Source organism: Miscanthus floridulus, chromosome 1 (genome assembly GCF_019320115.1).
Source record: "Miscanthus floridulus cultivar M001 chromosome 1, ASM1932011v1, whole genome shotgun sequence".
Taxonomy (NCBI): domain Eukaryota; kingdom Viridiplantae; phylum Streptophyta; class Magnoliopsida; order Poales; family Poaceae; genus Miscanthus; species Miscanthus floridulus.
In genome coordinates, this window is record NC_089580.1 from 71,564,640 (window position 1) to 71,578,276 (window position 13,637).

Here is a 13,637-nt window from a genome sequence, read left to right on the forward strand (position 1 = left end):
CTTGTTCTCAATTACACGCATCTCTACCGATCAATCTACCTTCGTGGGAAACCCCTCGGAGGACTGCCGATGATATTCTATCGATAGTCGGGTATGACTTGTTGAATACCCTCAAGTACTTAGGGTTTATTAACCCCTGTTGTAGGTGCTGACTAGTGCTGTTAATCAAGGTCATGTCAGTGGGCTTGACATGGTCTGACTATCTCTTCTACCTTAGATGTTTCACCTAAGTCTCTTCCACAACTCTACTCACCTTTTGAACTTAAGTTAAGTTTTGGCTTGAACATGTTTTATAAACTTATGTATGTCTTCAACACTCTAATGTAAGTTATTTTTGTATCAACTGTTGTAATATGTTGTGGTAACTCCATGTTGATCCTGTATGAGTTGTAAAATATGGATGATTCAGGGTTTCCCAAGGACACCCGATAGACTACCAGAGTTATTTAGCTCTTGTGTACATCAGTCAGAGGTCTTTAGGACAATCATAGGTGCACATGGGCCATATAATTTAGGTGGTCCTACCACAATCGGTGGGTTCGATAACTAACTAATGGGCATGGCTCCTGGCCACATTGAACTATAAGCTGGGGTCATCTATGTGATTAGAGGATGATGTGAATAGCTGCTCACCAAATCTCACTATGTGAAAAATAGTTTGTAGCAACAGGGCTTTTTTTAGGGGCGGCTAGCATTGTAGCAGCCCCTACAGTGGCGTGCTTGGGCTCCAGCACAGCAGCCACCCCTACAAATGGTATAGTAGGGATGGCTAGTAATACGATCTACCCCTACAAATGCGTCGATTTGTAGGGGCGGCTGGTATGTAGAGGCGGTTATTACCAGGCGCCCCTGCTGTGTCCATTTGTAGGGGCGGCTGAATCACTAGCCGCCCCTACAAATGCCGCTGTATATATAGCAGCCACCTTCTTCCATGACTTCACTTTCCCCAAACTTTTCTCTTCCACCGAGCTACAACAATTCACTGCCCCCAACCGTCTCCTTCCCCTCACCGCTCGAAGCTATCCGCTGCAGCCATGGGGCATCCACATCCCCACTCCTACTTGGTTGCTCCTCTCTGCACCACAGACATTTACCACCGTGCCGCACCGTACCCATCGGGCGCTGCCACCCCTGATGAATATAGGCCCGATCTTCCGAGAGGTAGCCGGTAAGTTCGATTTGTGGAGATCTCGACGTTGGCGATCCGGCTTCAAATCAGACACGATTTGAACCCTGCAACCGTTACACCACTGCTCCGTTGGTTATCAACCAAGCACAACTTGATTGACCTCGCCAAGAAGGCTTTTCCTGCAAGCGAATCGAAGAGCACAAGCAAGAAGGTAAAACACGCAATCTGATATTGCAAATATGAATGACGCAAATATCAATAGAGGGTTCTAGAACTCGGTTCCAAAGGACTAATCGACACAGTGGAGAAGATCAAGAACGGGGGCCCTGGATCACTGTAAAAGGATTTGTCACCACAGTTACAATGAACGATTCAGTTTCTCGATGGAAAACTAAACTCTAAACAAAACCCAATTGTGTAGCAGCGGCGGCGGCTGTGTTTATAGTCTAAGACTCGACCTAGGGTTGGGGACGGCCAGGAGTTGGGCGCCCACAACTTGGGCTTAAGGCCCGACACGATACATGGCCAAGTTGGCCCAAATAGGTGACGCAGCACCTTGTCGTGGTCACACAGAATGATCCACGGACCTTCTGGAGCTGGGACCAGATCCAAAACGACGGCGTCGTCGTCCCCTTTCCAACGCATCCAAGAACGACCCGTTTCGACGTCGTATGAGGAAGTTATGACCGAAACAGTGACGACGTGTCTGCTGAATCCGAAGGTGACGTGGCAGCTGAGTTGGGAACGAATTGCAACTTGGGGAAGACCATGGCGTCGGTGTGTCCAGCGTGGCGATGTCCTCATCATCCTCCCCTTCTCGAATTGGAGTCGTCCTCGACTCCATCTTGGTGATGTCCTCATCAACCCCTGCCACCCGCACCGTCGCCACCAATGCCCAGTGTCGCTGCGGGAGGCCCAAACCCACCGGCCAGCGCTAGACGCTTGGTCCAGCGGTACCGCAAACCTCCGACAGCCGAGGCGGCGGGGCACCGCGCCGGTGCTGAGGGGCCGAGCGAATCTACATCGAGGCCATGCGGATCTGCGTCAGGGCGCCACCAACCGGGGGTCAGGGAGCTCAACGGTCGAGCACCGGGCGATGAGCGACGAGCGGTCAGCCTTTTCTATTTATCCTCTCCCTCTGAACTCATCCCCTAAGAGGGCTTCAGATCTGAGCATACCCATTAGTGTGTAGGGTATTGGTGCCTAGATTTTGGTGTGAGCGACTAGAAATTTGTTTCTGCTCTGTACACCAGCTGAAGCTTCTCCAACATTGACGGTAATGTGTAGTTGTGCTCTTTCTTGGCGCAATTTATTCTTTCTTGTATGACAAATTTTTAGTTTTGGTTTGAAGTAAATGAATCATGAATGGTTCCTTTTTGTCTTGTTTCAGATGTAGGGAGGGGTTGGAGATGCTCATGCCAACCAACTTGGACAACGATGATGGCCATTTAGTAGCCTTGTATTGTGTGGTGAGTAGCCTACTCAAAGCATGTGTGCTGGTATTAGCATCTGCATATTGCCATCCAAAAACCTGTTAGGAAGCACTAAGAGTTTCTTATATGTTGAGGTGTGGAAGCAAGTCCTGTGTTCTGAGAGAGCTGTAGCGATTGGGGTGAGGCAGAAAAACATGAAGCAATGATGTCGGCGCAGAATGGGCATGTCGATGGACATGAGTGCTTTAAAAATGTCACCTTGGTCAGTTCCTAATTCTTTTAATTTACTATGCACGATGATGATTCATTACACATTTATTTTTTTCTAATAGAAATGTAGATGCAAAGGCATTCTCCTATTGATGTGTATCTGATGTGCAGTTTATTTGTCCTCACTAAGCTGTGCCTTATTACAAACATGGAGCTTCTGTATAGTGCCATCCAACACCGTATGTCCTAGGCCTTCCCCATCTTTGCAACACGATGGTGAGATCCCTGGTTGCGCTTGGTTCTGCTATATGGTGCACAGATTATTTTTCTCTAATGCAACTCTCTATGTGTTATTTACAATAATTGGATAGGAAAATTTTCAAAATGAGTTAAGCTTCTTGGTAATTACTAATATTCAATATATTCAGAACTTGCCAATCAAACCAGGGAAAATCCAAAATGAGATGAGCTTCTTAGTAGTTAATAAAATTATAAGATCATTCACTCTGTAGTCTCTACCCTCAAATCGATCGTGCCAAGACTCACTGTAAAAGCTGATGACTATGGGTGAATATACTATTATACTCATTTCTAATATCATACTAATATGGGTGAATTCTTTTATAGAACAAATCTGGTGTACAGTTTTTATTAAGTATGCACTACTATTCATTTTTGGTAAGTTACCTTGCACACTTCCTTGTAGTTGACTTTTATAGGATCTCATGCTCATGCTATCACTACCACAGACTATTTTTCTCTCGACTATGATGTTTTTATCTCATATATTTTGCTGCAAAGTTGGATACCAATATTTTTTTTTATCATGTGCTGTAGAGTGCAGACTCTGATGTGACATGAGCTGTAAATTTCTAAGACGTAAATTGATCTAGTTCTCTATTATTGCCATTTTTTTCTGCCTACAGAACTGGTTTTTGCCTTCAAAGATACAGATTCTGTATTGAGCAGTAGCGGTATTGGTGCTTTTGAAGTAGTTGCTAGTCACATTATTCTTAGAAAACAAATCTCCACAATCATCGATCTCAACATTATTCTTAATTTTTTTGGGAGAGAACTAAATCTCAACATATATTCTAATGAGAAATCGTAGATCTTAGATTTGTCCAGGGGCTGCTGCCATATCCTTCCAGACCTCACTTAAACGATGGACATTTTAAATAGGCAATAAGTTTTTCCTCTGATATCTTGCCTTACATTACTATAACTGTGATGATGTTCTTCTCATAAAAAAATTGAGACTTTAGCCATTGCATAATTAGTAGGGTGTGATGATATTGTATGGACTGCTTTGTGTGATAAACTGCTTTAGTTACCATTAGAATGCTTGTTAGTTACTGTTTTAGCAGGCCACTTGAGGTACAGTTCTACTTTGGTCAATTATCTGATTGTAGCCTTATGCCCAAAACATGTATGGATCATATTGGTACTCAGCTCATTTGTCAAAATTTTTAAATAGGCATACCACCAGAATTAACTAGCCCTTTTGAATCACAATACCTGTTACATCACTGGTGATATGGTTACCGGCCTACAACTAGACCATTCTGAAATTTTTATGTTCCTACAAGTATTGATTTACTATATACGCAACAAACATGAATATAACTCATGTTTCCACATTTCATGGTTCATGTGCGAAATGTAAATATATATGTTCTGGTCGAATTTGAATTGTAAATTTGATTTTTTTGACGAAAAAATGTACTGTAGGGGCGGTTCTAGAATGAACCGTCCCAACAAACAGGTATTATAGGGGCGGCTGGTACTACAGCTTCCCTTACAAATCGATTATAGGGGCGCTGATAATACAAGCCGCCTCTACAAATCGATTTATAAGGGCGGTCTGAAAATCGCTCCTACAAATATATGATTTGTAGAGACAGTATGGTAAGGGCGACTGGCCGAGCCATCTCTAGAAAGCCTCACCAGCCACCCCTAGAAATCACTCCTGTAGTAGACTAGTAGTGTCTCGGACCAACCGATTAAGGTGAGTTCGGGAGTGCTGCTGAAGACTTAGCGAGCCGCCGATCACCCTCCAGTGCCGATGTCCACCATCTCCCCTTAAGCACCGGCGGGTGTCTGCTGCTACGAGCATGCACATTAACTTCAACAGCCCTCTGGGCAACTACGTCCATAAGCAATGAACATTAACTTCAGTAGCCCTCTGAGCAACTATGTCCATAGGTCAGTCAGTACAATTCTAAGTGCAATTAAATGTTAAGTACGGCTTAGGTGTTCGTGCGATCAGGCTAGTACAAACACATCAAGATATGAGGTACAAAATTTTGGTACCTATCTTGCAACAGTCTCTATTCCTAACCAGTAGAAAGGATATCGAGAGTTTCTTAGAGTTGCTCTTAGACATGTAAAAATAGTCATCGTGCATATATATTCCCCTCTTTCTCAAAATAAAAAACGCGAACTACCAAATTGGTTCATAACTCCTCCCTTCAAATAAATGCTCTATCAATGTATATTTTATGGTGAATTTAATTAAATTAATTTGCAAGTGCACATGTTGATGTGTTCTACTATAAATTAGTGAAACTTGGGAAAGTTTGTCTTAGAGCAAATCTAGACATGCATGCTAGAAAGATATAGTCCCAATGCCTTTGAGTTCACTGAACCTGAAAAATATAAATCTCCTTTTTCTCAAAATAACAAACGTGAAAATTTCTTATTGACAATTAAAATTTAAAATACATCTCCACAAAAATACAATCATTAAGGGTACTGGGAAAGAATTTGTAACAAACTTATTTCATATTTCCTTAAAATTTAAAATATAACTCCATAGAAATACAATCATGAATCGCGAGATTGAACACAAGGGGTACATGCCATGGATGCGGGCTTTAGCTCCATCCATCAGCTCATCAGCTTAATTAATTAGTTAAGGGGGCAAGTGAAGTCCTTCGGGCAACTCTTGCCGCAGTTGTTGAGGATGAGCTCCAGGCCAACGGGCACGCTGACGTGGACGATGCCCAGGACGTTGGCCTTGATGGCAGTGCAGAGGCACACTGCGGCCTCGAGGTCCAGCAGCCCCTTCAGCAGCGGGCAGCATTCCTTGTGCTGGACCAGGCCAACATGGACGACGCCGTCGAGCACGTTGGCGCACACACTGAGCTTGAGCGGCGTCGATCGGGCAGCGTCCCTGGCTGTGCGACGGAGGCGGTGGTGTCGGGACAACTGGGCCCGAGCAATAGGGTTCGCAGCCGTGCGCGGCGGCAGCCAGGAGGAGACCGAGGGCAAGGAAGAGAGCAACCTTGGGAGCCATTGGTGATGGATTATTACTACTACGGTGTGAGCAGGAAGTGGTGCTTTAGTGCTGCACTTCGTGCTCTTGTGCTTTGGGATGGTCCTCTCACGCAGTTTGGCAGGGTTTTGATAGCTGAACGATGGTGTGGAAGGTGATGCTTTAGTGATTGGCTTCGTGCATCATGCAGCGTGGATAATCAGCAACGCATGTGTGATTTGAGCGTTGCCTGGTTGTCCTGGGATGTGCCAGTTATGAAGGAGAGATCGATCAGGATACAGGGGAAGCAAGTTGAGAAACCATGCCAAATACACTCAACGTGCTAGCTACTAGTGATGCATGAATTAGGAGGACCCTTATGCAATATATAAAATTATTAACTCAAAAATACAATAGTGCTAGCTGGAATCATTATTTCAAGCTGCCAAGTTTATTATTTTAACGAAAAACTGATGTGCTCGCCTTATTTTGTATTCTGAGATCGGTGGCAGAAATCATTCCAAAACATGTGCACGGACTTCCTCACGAGTCACGATTATTCCAAAACATATGCATACATGACACATCTACATAAAATGGAATAAGCTAATCTCTGTTGATGAACTCCACGCCCACCAACGAGTTGTCCCAGGCCTGGCTTCCAGCTCGTTGCATCTAGCAGCTGCCTGTGATAAATCGTTGGTTGCAACATGCAAGCAACTCCGATCCGATCCTCCATGATTCGCTCGATCAATTTTTTTAACCTTGCTTTGATCTCGCCAACGAACAAATCAAAATTCGGAACAAGACAAGTGAATCAGTGATGACATGAAACGTTGTTTTGAACACAAGAAGCATGATTCAGGCTTTGATATTTATTATTACATCGTCATTACACGTGCTACCGCGTCGGGCAAACAAGGGCGCGCCACGCTCTCCCGGAATTGAGCTCGAATAATACTAGTACAATTGCAATAGCAATAGTATGTCTGCCCAAGTGTCCAAGATAGCAGCGCCCTCCAGTAGTCCACCAGCTAGCGATTACGTGTAGTCATCAATGGCACACCGCGAGAGTGAGGAGAGCCATGTAGACCATGGGTTAGCGCCACCTCGACCACGGACCGTGCTGACATACGCACCGTGCGCCAAAGTATATCATGGGGACGATGGCAGGGCCAAGTGCGCATGCATGCATGTCGACCATGGACAAGTCACTAGAGAACAGAACTTTGATCCTCGGCCAAAATAGGCTCTAGTTCCGCCATTTTTTGCGTCCGGGACTAGAGAGACCTTTAGTCCTGGTTGGAGCCACCAACCGGGACTAAAGGTCCCTGCCCAACGGCTACTACTGCGCCAGACAGAGGTGGCAGGGACCTTTAGTCCCGGTTGGAACCACCAACCGGGACTAAAGGTAGACTTTTACTCCCGGTTGGTGTCTCCAACCGAGAGTAAAGGTCTACTCCCAAGCCGTGGCTACGCCGAAGGTTAGAAACTTACCTTTAGTCCCGGTTGAAGTCAGCAACAGGGACTAAAGGTCCCCCTTTATATCCTGGTCGTCTTCTTCTTTCTCCCCGAGCCAGAGCTCAGCACATTTTCAAGCTCACTGCACTAGTGTTATTGCTTCCTCCCTCCATTGTTCCTCCATCCATTCTTCGATTTCTCCGTCGATTTCTTCGATTCCTCCATCGATTCTTTAGTTGTAAATGTTACCAATCTCATACTCTCAATTTTCATCATTGGCTTATCTCATATTGTTCACTATATATATATTCTTTTTATGGTGTTTTTTTTATTTGTAAACAATTTGAGCTCAAAATAACTTATAGTTTGCATATTTGGATGAAGAAAGGTTAAAGTAGGTATTTAAAATTAGTATTCACTTTTTGTTTCTAGCATGCATAGCACACTTCATTGTTTAGAGATATAGATAATTTTATAGTTTTTTAATTTTATTTGTTTATAAAATGAGAAATTTATAGTGTATTAAAAAATGAATATAGAGAGTAGATGACAACTGCTTCCGGGTCCTCGGCCTCTCATGGGTTTCCAAAGCGACTTAGGCCGGGCCTCCCTCTCATTCCATGCAGCAAGTGTCGTGATGAGACGAAGATTGTGATGGAGTACCGAGCGAAGAAGGATGGTCCCAACAATGGTCGTATCTTCTACAAGTGTCTGGATCGCAATGTGAGTTATTTTATCGTATTTTATGATTATGGTTAGTTTATACCTATTTTCATGATGGTTGTGATTAAAGTTCTAATTTTTTGTTTTAATTTCAGTGGGATGGCAGTGGATGATGTTCAGGCTTCTACTAGGAGGAAGAGTATGTTGAACTCATGCAAAAATATCTTTCACAACAAGCAGATACGGCAGCTAATGAGGCAGTGATCCAGCCAAAGAAGCCCAAAAATGTTGCACAATCGGGGGATCTGTCTGTTTTAGTTGAGATTGGTCACGAAATCCTTGTGCTCCTGAAATGTATTTTAGCTTTAGTTCTTTTAGTGGTAGTTGGGATTGTCTACATTATAGCGATGCTTTCATAAATTTGTACCTTTTGTGGTGGCACGCATGTTGTATAAATAATTAATTATGATCTAGGTTTTAATATGGTATTTATGTCATGTAATGCAGATGAGCTGGCATTGGATGTACAATGCTAATCGCCGCTCCCAAGAGTTCATTGACGGCGTGCATTCTTTGTTACGTGCGGTCGAGGCAAACAAACACGACGGTTTCATGTGCTGCCCATGTGCCATATGTAAGAATACGGTGGAATATCCTTGCTCAAGGACTCTTCATTCACACTTGTTCAAGTCGGGTTTCATGCCAAACTATATTTGTTGGACGAAGCACGGAGAAACCGGCGTTGTAATGGAAGAAGGTGAAGAAAAACAATGGGACGACAATGATATTATTCCCGATGGTGCGTGCTTCAATGATACTGTAATGGGAGAAGCTGAAGAAGAGGTAGCCGCAGAAGATGAGTCTGCTGATGATCTTTGTCAGGTCATTCGTGACACACAAAGAGAATGTGAAATTGAAAAGGAGAAGATCAAGTTCGAGCGGATGCTAGAAGATCACAAGAAATTGCTGTATCCAACTTGTGATGCAGGGCAGAAAAAGTTGGGAACCACACTAGAATTGCTACAATAGAAGGCAAAGAATGGTGTATTTGACAAGGGATTTGGAGAGTTACTAAAAATCCAAAAGAAGATGCTTCCGAAGGACAATGAATTGCCCGCCACTACCTACGAAGCAAAACAAGTTGTCTGTCATATGGGGCTAGAAATCGAGAAGATACATGCATGTCCTAATGACTGCATCCTGTACCATGGCAAAGAGTACGAGAAATTGGATGCATGCCCGGTATGCCATGCATCGCGGTATAAGATAAGGCGAGATGACCCTGGTGATGTTGAGGGTGAACGTCCGTGGAAGAAAATCCCTGCCAAGGTTATGTGGTATGCTTCTATAATACCACGCTTGAAACGTCTGTTCAGAAACAAAGAACATGCAAAATTGTTGCGATAGCACAAAGAAGACTGTAAGGTAGACAATATGTTGAGACACCCTGCTGATGGGTCCCAGTGGAGAGCAATCGATAGAGAATTTCCGGAGTTTGCAAATGACGCAAGAAACTTAAGGTTTGCTTTAAGTACAGATAGTATCAATCCTTTTGGAGAGCAGAACAGTAGTCATAGCACTTGGCCTGTTACTCTAAGTATCTACAACCTTCCTCCTTGGTTATGCATGAAGCGGAAGTTCATTATGATGCATGTGCTCATCCAAGGCCCGAAGCAACCTGGCAATGACATCGATGTGTACCTAAGACCACTTATTGACGAACTTCTCATTTTGTGGAATAAAGAAGGTGTACGTGTGTGGGATGAGTACAAACAGGAACACTTTGATCTGCGAGCATTGTTGTTCATAACAATCAATGATTGGCCTGCTCTAAGTAATCTTTCAGGACAGTCAAACAAGGGATATAATGCATGCACACACTGCTTCGGTAATATTAGAGGTGTATTCTTGAAAAAATGTCGAAAGGTCGTGTACCTTGGCCATCGTCGATTTCTTCCTGCAAATCACCCCGTAAGAAAGAAAGGCAAACATTTTAAAGGGAAGGCAGACCACCTGACCAAGCCTCGCAACCAAACCGATGAGGATGTACTCGATATGGTCAATGATGTGAAAGTCGTCTTTGGAAAAGGACATGGCAGCCAACCTATTCCGAATGACGCTAACGGTCACGCACCCATGTGGAAGAAGAAGTCCATATTTTGGGACCTACCTTATTGGCAAGTCCTAGAGGTCCGTAGCTCGATCGACGTGATGCACCTGACGAAGAATCTTTGTGTGAACCTGCTAGGCTTCATGGGTGTGTATGAAAAGCCTAATGCACATTTGAAGCACGACAGGACCTACGTCGTTTGAGAGAAAGAGACAACCTGCATCTAGAGAAGACAGATGATGGACGCCATTACTTACGTCCTGCCAGCTACACTCTAAGCAAAGAGGAGAAGGAAATCATGTTTGAATGCTTAAACAACATCAAGGTACCATCTGGATTCTCCTCGAATATAAAGGGTATTATAAATGTGCCAGAGAAGAAATTCTGTAACTTAAAGTCCCATGACTGTCACGTACTCATGACGCAATTACTTCCAGTTGCATTAAGAGGAATTCTACCTCCAAATGTACGTCTAGCCACCGTGAAGCTATGTGCATTCCTCAATGCAATTTCTCAGAAGGCAATTGATCCAACTGATCTAGCTAAACTACAGAATGATGTGGTTCAATGTCTCATCAGCTTTGAGTTGGTGTTCCCTCCTTCCTTCTTTGATATCATGACACACCTCCTAGTTCACCTAGTCAAGGAGATTTTCATTCTCGGTCCTGTGTTCCTACACAACATGTTCCCCTTAGAGAGATTCATGGGAGTCCTGAAGAAATATGTTCACAACCATGCTCGCCTAGAAGGAAGCATCGCCAAGGGCTATGGAATAGAAGAGGTCATTGAGTTCTATGTTGACTTTATTCCCGACCTTGACTCGATTGGTGTTCCTAAATCGAGACATGAGGGGAGACTAAGTGGAAAGGGGACACTAGGGAGGAAAACATATATTGGTACGGAGGATGATTATTTCAATAAAGCGCACTACATAGTTCTACAGAACTCCTCTTTGGTAGATCCGTATATTGAAACACACAAGGATCTCTTACGATCCGAGTTTCTAGGGAAGACTGAAGCTTGGATTACGCGTAAGCACATAGAAACTTTCGACGGTTGGTTGTGAAAAAAATGTCAAGGAGATGAGAGCATCCATGAGCAACTGTATTTATTGGCTATGCAACCATCATGGCATATCGTCACATACAAAGGGTACGAGATAAATGGGAATATATTCTACACAGTAGCCCAAGATAAAAGGAGTACCAACCAAAACAGTGGTGTCCGCATATATGCCATAGACCCGAATGGGAATAAGCAGACATATTATGGCCGCATAGATAAAATATGGGAACTAGAATATGCACCTACTTTGAAGATCCCATTGTTCAAGTTCCAATGAGTCAAGGTGACCGAAGGTGGGGTAACAGTAGACAATGAGTATGGAATGACAACAGTAGACCTTAGTAATATTGGGTACAAAGACAAACCATTTGTCCTTACCAAGGATGTGAATCAGGTGTTCTATGTCAATGATATGCCTACCAATCCAAAAAGAGGGAAAAACGATAATGACTCAACCAAAGAGCCAAAGCGCCACATAGTTCTTTCAGGGAAAAGGGTCATCGTGGGAATTGAGGATAAGTCGGACATATCAGAAGATTATGAAAAGGATGACTAAATTTCACCCTTCAAAGTGAACAAAGACCCTAGCATCTTGGTAAATGATGAGGACACTCCATGGTTACGACGCGATCATAACCAAGGGACATACGTAAAGAAGAAGTTCACTGCTGTGCCCACTTGATGATATAGTGATTTAATGTAGTGTGTGTTTAAGATATTATGTAATAATTGTGAATTCATATGTTTATTATGTCGTGTTTCAAATTAAATCAATGTTTGATTTGGTGGGATTTCTCTCTCGAAAAGTTAAATTAGGATATTGAGTGATGAAAAATTAAAATATTAACGATAAAATGATGTGAAAACAAATTTGCTGTCCAAAACCAATAGTTTTAATAATTTTAATTAAACACTACATTTTTGCATTAACGAAATAATAAATATTAGTTACATTATGTTTTATAATTATAACAAAAAATAAAAAAGTTAGGTTATAGATTTTTCCTATGTGCAATAAAGAAAAAAAATCCATATTTTTAACAAAATAATTTTATGCCTTTTATTTAATTTACTATGTATTTAACAAGACTATTGCATTTTATTAAAAAAATTTGCTCAAAACATGCGGAAAACAAAACTACAGCCCACCTTTACTCCCGGGTGGGAAGCCCACCCGGGAGTAAAGGTGGGCTGTAGTTTCGTGGCCCGCAAAAAAAAAACCATTACTCCCGGTGCGTGTTACCAGCCTACCTTTACTCCGGGTTGGTAACACGCACCGGGAGTAAAAGGACCTTTACTTCTGGTTGGTAACACGCACCGGGAGTAAAGGACCTTTACTCCCGACTGGTGGCTGGCACCGGGAGTAAATCTCCCTAGTATATAAGCACCGGTGCCTGGCGTAGATCGATCCCCTCCTCTTATTCCTCGTCGAAACAGCCGCCCTTTCTCCTCTTCTTCCTCGCGCCACCGCCGGTCGCCACCCCACCTCGCGCCGACGACCTCATGCGGCCCTCCACCACGCGCGCCTCCGCATTCGTGAGGTGAGTTCTCTTGGCTTTCTATCTCCTCCAGCGCACGCCGCTGCTCGTCCCATGCTGATCCCCGCGCCGACGATCTCCGCGGCGGACGGCAAACAGTCAGGCGAGTCCTCGGACGTACGTTCGCCATGACTCTCTGCACACCTCGTTCACATGTACAGATGCGGCCGGTGACTGTCTCGTGCTCCTGCATCATCGTCGTGTTCCCGAGCGGCGACCGCAGTCCCTCAGTGACCTCAGAGTCATCGGTGAGCCACGGGTCAGCCTCGGCCTAGGTGCGGAGCCATGATAGGACGGCCTCGGCGTCGCGGTGCGTCGCGGGGAGGCGGTGCTCGGGCGCCAGGCGGTAGTCGGCGGAGAGCACGAGCGTCGGGAGCTCCGTGGTGAGCCTGAGCGCGCCGACGTGGAAGTGGGGCAGCTCGAAGCTGCACAGGCAGAAGCCACCGCCATGGAAGTAGACGAGGACCGGCAGCTTATTATTGGCCGTCGTTGTGTTGCCGTCGGTGGGCCTGTACATGCGGAGGCGGAGCGCGTGCGTGGCGTCGTAGACGACGTCCTTCCACTAGACGGGTAGGTTGGATGGCACCTCGCCCTAGAGAGGGAGCACGGAGTACTCTACGGAGCATGTCATGGTGCCGTCGCTAAGAAGCTGCACGATGCCGAGGCAGTCATCCACGACGTGCGGCGCGGTGGCTGAAACCGCCGATATGGGCGAGGACGACGACAAGGCGACAAGCTCCCCTCAGTGTAGTGCAGAGGGAGGAATGGATGA

The 13,637-nt window shown here is 44.5% G+C and overlaps 1 pseudogene; it reads right to left on the reverse strand.

Annotated features, from left to right (window-relative positions):
- Positions 1-5,682: 5,682 nt before the first annotated feature.
- Positions 5,683-6,070, reverse strand: LOC136486842 (cortical cell-delineating protein-like; annotated as a pseudogene).
- Positions 6,071-13,637: the final 7,567 nt, after the last annotated feature.